At 31.5% G+C, this 6,773-nt stretch overlaps 1 long non-coding RNA gene across 1 annotated transcript; it reads left to right on the top strand.

Moving 5' to 3' along the window:
• Window positions 1-278: 278 nt before the first annotated feature.
• LOC128547674 (uncharacterized) lies at window positions 279-4,987 on the top strand. Its single transcript, XR_008366626.1, has 4 exons — window positions 279-800; window positions 1,207-1,350; window positions 3,623-3,769; window positions 4,078-4,987. It is a non-coding gene; the product is annotated as an uncharacterized LOC128547674 (long non-coding RNA).
• The last annotated feature ends 1,786 nt before the right edge of the window (window positions 4,988-6,773 follow it).

Below are 6,773 nucleotides of genomic sequence, written 5' to 3'. Positions count from 1 at the left end.
AGAGTAGATACTACTCACAGCCTTCATGGTAATTGAGGCGATAGCCAGTTTATCAGCATGTAATCAATAAAAAGCAATAAATCCCATGTAATGCTGATAAGCTAAGGCTAAAATTTCATTAACGTAGGATGTAATCTAAAAACACGTTTTTAGTGTATTCTATTTTTCTTTCTGAACATCCTTTATAATTACAAGGAAAATGGTCTTTAAGATGTCTTTTTATATGACATTTATTTGATAATGAACGAAGTGCAAATCTACATTTTTGTTTTTGTGAAAGGTGATACTATTGTTTGGCAGTAACCATTCTACTGCTACAGATAAACTAGACGGCAGCAAGCATCTGTCAGAGATAATTAGATAGCTGCTGTGCTTAATGACCATTTTATCGGTCTCTGGTCAGTAAATCAAATGCATCATTATGTATAACAATATCCAGCTTATCAAAACTACTAATTAAAAGACGTTGCAACAAACAATCTACTCTGAAAACATTTTATAGTTTGATATAATATAAGAATCATTGATTACATCTTTCAGCCGCTATAAATTGCAGTAAATAAAACAGGAATAGGAGTATTTCTTCACTACCTGCCTAAGTAAAACAATTTATTTTAAACGAATATTAAATACACTATGTTCACTTTTTATGTCTCAGGTCGAGGTGTTTTTGCGAAAAAAATGATCAGAAATGGAAAATTCCTTGCGGAATACCATGGCGTTTTATCCAAAGCTGACGACGTGAAGGACAAAGATACAAATTACATATATTTCTTTGACTTTAATGGTGTCAAGTACTGGTATGTAAAATATTTCAACCTTTAATGATACAAGCCTTTAAATTCAAGCTACAAAATTGGATATCAAACGCAAAGGCGGATCTGTGTCTGTTTTAGAATAAGGTAATCAAAGGCAAGACAGTACTGTGTAACATCTACATAAATGTGAATCGGATTCCTTCAAGAAAACTAATGTTAATGCTTTCTTTTATTTGTATAATGCAACTTTTAATCCATGAAAATACTCGTGTGAATAAAAATGCATTTTCAAAATTAAAAACATCCATTTGAAATCTGCATGATTATATTTGGTCTCATAAATGTATATATAAGATAAATGAATTAACTTCAAGACTTTATCGCACTAGTTTGACACATTTGTCTGTTCAGTACGTTTTAATTTTTGTTATTATCATAATTTTGGTAGCATTGATGCCTCAGAGGAACCAAAACTGTTTCAACCATCGTTAGGACGGCTAGTAAATCATGCAGACAAAAAACAACAGAGAAATTCAAGAATAACATTCATTGGTGTGAATAGGGTTCCTTATCTTGTACTGTTTGCGACTAGGTTAGTTGTTGCTGTAATTTATTACATGTTATGAATATGAAAACAGGAATTATCTAATCAGTTGATTTTGCGCTCTTTATTATAATTAAGATTCTCCATCAAAAGTATAGTTACTGTCAAGCAGCGATTCAATATCTGACTAAGAGACAGTTTAAACGAATAACTAACGGTTATTTCAGAAAGAGAAAAAAACATTCATATCAATAGATATGTCATATCAATAGATATGTAAAATATATCTAATTTGAATAATATTTAACAATAAAACATCATAAATAACATACATGATAAAAATTGTGGACATTTACTCCTCACTGTTTTTATTGTCGCACTGTGGACACCAAGTCAGTGAGCGTTCAAATCTATCAGTCTGCATTGTGAACACCAAAATACTGCTCACTAAATCATTATATCTGCCTAGTGGACACCAAATAACATATATGTAATTAGAGATGATTTAATATTGATAAATATTAGTTTTTAACAAATGAAATTTAAATGATGTGTTATTTATTACGCGTGTTACTTCTGACATGTTTTGAAATACAGTAGGGGATTTAAATTAAACATTAACATGTTTATTCAGATTCTTCATAATTAATAATTATTACGTAAATGAAACATGACATATTTACAAATACGACAGTTACAAATTGTCAGTAAATGCATTTGTGTAATTCCCATCAAAAGTATAGTCACTGTAAAGCAATTATTAAATATATGGTTAGGAGACTGTTTAACCGAGTTACTAACAGTAAATGCCAGAAGCGAAAAAAAACCAACATAAATTTCAACAGATATGTTAAATTCTAATCTGAACAATATCAAGCAATTACATATCATAAATAAAATACATGATAAAAAAATTAAACATTACTCATCAGTGTTTTCTTGTCACACTGTGGACACCAAATCAGTGAGCGTTCAACTCAATCAATCTGCATTGTGGACACCAAGTTACAACTCAAAAAATCATTCTATCTGCCTTGTGGACACCAAATTACATATGTGATTGTAGATAATTTAATGTTAATATCGATTATTTTTTACCAAATGGAATTTAAATGACGTGTGATTTATTACAGACATGTTTTGAATATGAAAGCATTAAGAATCTAAGCAGTTGATCTTGTAGTCATTGTGTAATTAAGACTCTCCACACTAAATGCAGTCGGGGGTTTAAATTAAACATTTACATGTTTATTCAGACAGATTCTTCATATTACGTAAGTACAGCCTGACGTATTCACAAACACGACTGTTACAATTTTTAGTAAATGCATTTTGTAATTCCCACTAAAAGTATAGTTATTGTCAAACATCGTATCAATGTACTGTTTAGAGACAGTTTAAACGAATGACTAACATACATTGCAGAAAGAGAAAACAAACATAAATGTCAACAGAACTGTAAAATTGTAATTTGAACAATATCAAACAATAAAACATCATATTTGATAAAACACATGATAAAAATAGAGAACATTTACTCCTCACTGTTTTCATTAAGTCGCACTGTGGACACCAAGTCAGTGAGCGTTCAACTATTATCAATCAGCCTTGTGGACACCAAATTTAAAATGTAATTGTAGATCATATAATGTTAATATCGATTTTTTTTTAACAATCGGAATCTAACTGATGTGTAACTGGTTACACGTGTTATTCCTAACATGTTTTGATTATGAAAACAGGAATAATCTAAGCAGTTGATCTTGTAGTCATTATGTAATTAAGATTCTACACACTAAATCCAGTCGGGGGGTTAATAAAACATTAACATGTTTATTCAGATTCTTGATATTACATAAGTACGACCTAACATATATACAGATACGACAGTTACAATTATAAGTAAATGTATAGTTGTAATTTCCATTAAAAGTATAGTTACTGTCAAATAGCGCATCAATGTAATGTTTAGAGACTGTTTGCAGAAAGAGAAAACAAACATAAATTTCAACAGATATGTAAAATAAATATAATTTGAAAAATATCAAACAATGAAGTATCATAAATAACATGATAAAAAATGTGAACAATTCCTCTCACTGTTTTCATTAAGTCGCACTGTGGACACCAAGTCAGTGAGCGTTCAACTCTATCAATATATCTTTCGCCTAAAAGAACTTCCATTTCAATCTTCACTGTTCCAGAAGTAATTTCTTTTAAATAACATTTGTAGGACAATTAAAAACAAACAAAAAAAACATGTTTCTTTTTCCAATCATTACCGGGTATTTCACTTTGTTTTTGTCTAATGTACATTCAGATTTGACTTGTAATGAAAACTGCGACGATGAGCCAGTTCAGTCTCCTGTAGAACGCAGAGCGTGTGAATACCAAAGGAAGGTCTGTAGTTCGATTGGTCATGAGAACAACAGCAGTGGTGTAACATCGGCTTCCAAACGCAAAGCAGGTATTGTGTTAACACAATCACTGCATGATTTTTTTGCAGTCAATAATAGTTTCCATTCAAATAAATTAGACATTAATGTAAAGGCTTAACAACTTTATATTTCTTCTTTACCACTTGTACTTTCTAAACCTTAAATGTAATTAGAACCCTTTGTTGAATATGATAAATTTAATTCATTTTAATTTCAAAGCTTTATTTATTTTCTCTTTATTCTTTTTTCTTTCTTTTTATCCTTCATGATTCTTGTACTATGATTTTTTGTGTTTTTTTTTACAAAGTAACTGAAACATTTTTCTTGTATATATTAGAATTTCCAGTACAAACAGGCAAAAAGATCAAGGTCGTTCCTTGAACAGAGGAGCAGTTAGCGACCATGCGAAGGTCATTCGCCAAAACTCTGCGTTGCTTAAGAGTTCCTAACAAGGAGGAATGCGAACGAGCAAGGAAAAATGAGAGCCTGTTGCTTTCTCGTAACTGGAAGAACATCAAATTCCGTGTCCATCATGAAATACAAAGATTAAAGAAAAAATGAAGTCAGTCTGAAAAAAAAAGTTAACAGAAAAAGAAACATCCGTTAAACTTGCAATGAAATCTAACAGACATACATTTTCAAAATGTAAAAATGTTTATGTGTGCGTTTTTTTGACATAAAGTCCCCAGACACTCGTTCATGTACAGTATTGTTTTTGCTGGATGTTCATGTTAAGAGGTCATGAAATATCGACAAATTATTATCACGGGTTCGTTCATGAAAAAAAAAAATAAATTGACTGAAATAAAAGTATTGTAGTTCTTCAATTGAGGTTGTCGTTCTTAATGAAAGCTAAAGATTTATCCATTCGTCTAAGTTATACCTCCCAAACAATTAATTCTTGCAGAATTTGTACAGAACTTTTGTTTAGGTATTAGTCCATTATCATTCATTTACATTTATTTACGATAAATACGTGTTCGCGGTCCGAATACATCTATTCACCCTTTGCAATGTGTTTGTTTTCATCTTAACAGTGATAGAAATTTTTAATTAAAGGCCTAGATCTTGGCAGTGGGCCAAGGGATTTCTATCTTCACCAGCACAGTTTGGGGCTAATGACTATCACAGTATGGTTCCAATAAACAAGGATCATTGTTTATTGGAGGTCAGTCTACCTTACAGATGTATCAATTAGTGAGAAGGGGAAACATAAATATTGATAACTTTTAAAGTTATACCTATTTGTTGGCATTTTTATGTAAAGAAAAATATCTGTTGGTCAAAACACAATAATTTAAATAAGAAGAAACTTTATTTTAGGAAAAAAGCAGGTTTTTATTTTTTTCAAATTCTGTCTGGAGACGTGTGATATTGCAGAAAAATGTGACTTTCACTTATCTAAAAGTTTTGTTTCATGCTTGCAGAATACTGTATATAACATTTGTCTAAGATTGAAACCGAATGTGCATTTCAGTGTTACAAAATAAAGCATGAAAAAAGTATACTTTTTGCAACTTACTGAAGTTGAAAATTCAGTATAGATGGAACACAGTAATTTGATTTATCCAGTATATTATATTCAAATAATGGTGTTTGCATAAATACGAGAAAACCCATTTTCCCGTTCTTTTTGTAAATATTCTAAATAAATATAAGGATCACCTTCATCAATATGAATTTCATAATAATTATGATATTGGAAAATATTGTTTGTCAACACAAAGAAATCATTGAGTTTTCACTATAACTGTGTTTTATTATCATTATCATTTGTGATAATATTACTATATCTTTTATTATTTTATTTGTAATGTTATATTATTATTGTTATCTATATAATATCAAAATAATAGTAATTATTATTATTACCGGTATTCCACATTGAAGGAAAATTAATTTCTTTCAACTCCACTGTACACATCTTCATGGTCTAGTTGGGACCCTGCTGAGCTAATTGCCCTTTAATCAGCTACTGTTACATAATCGCTGATAAGCAGCAGATAAGATGGGAGTTGTTCATTGGATTGCGGGGGGACACTTATATAGTAGTGGATCTAGGCCTTTAAATACTATTGTGTTGAATGATCCCTTAGTCCTTACCCTTTACCTGCATCAAAAAGTATGCACACTCGCACAGGTGAAGCCATATGACCATGTGGACACCTACCATATAAGGCTGGTGTCCACAACGACTAATTGGTGTCCATATTGCGGGTTACCCCTTCTTCATTTATATTGGCTATTTTCAGTAAATCATCGAATGAGTAGCCTCAATAATAAGACAGAGTAAGAAAATTATCAATTCTGTTTGAATAATACCATTAGAAAGTAAAGTGTCCACAGTGAAGGTTAAAACTGCAGTGTCCACATGGTAGGCAATATGAGTGTGTGTGTGTGTGTGTGTGTGTGTGTGTGTGTGTGTGTGTGTGTGTGTGTGTGTGTGTGTGTGTGTGTGTGTGTGGTGGGGGAGGGGTCATGTTCTATGCAAGAAAAATAGTTTCAGTCAAACACACAAACTGTAAAATCAGCTAAAAATGAGACCTCAAAATGACAAATTCTGTCATGCTATCATTTGTTTATGAAAAAAATGCTTCCTAAATGTCAGGCGTAGATCTGTCATGTAATTTCAGCAAAAACATTGCAAAGAAAATAAGGAAAATAGCTCTACAGAGCAAAAAAAACAAAACAAAAACTGAGAACTATTTAAATCCTTCATTGTGCGACTACCAATTTTTCGCTTCATTTTCCTATTTAGTGTCTGCGTACGTTATATTAGTCAAGAGGGCAAAGATGTTTTCCTAGAAACCCTGGATGGTTGTGGCCGCAACAGTTGCAAAAGGAAGTAATTAAGTTCCACTCTCAATTTTTTTTTCAAATGTGGGATGCTCGACCCCTCTAGGGGCCGCTAGAGTCTTAACAAACAACGTCTATTCATGAACCCCATGATAAATCTTCATTTAACTTGGTCTGCAGCATCAATATAAGTTTCTCTCTCAAATTTATTCAAATGGTCATTATTGGGGCAGCTAC

This window comes from Mercenaria mercenaria, chromosome 13, assembly GCF_021730395.1.
Source record: "Mercenaria mercenaria strain notata chromosome 13, MADL_Memer_1, whole genome shotgun sequence".
NCBI lineage: Eukaryota > Metazoa > Mollusca > Bivalvia > Venerida > Veneridae > Mercenaria > Mercenaria mercenaria.
This window is presented reverse-complemented; position numbering and strand designations above follow the sequence as displayed.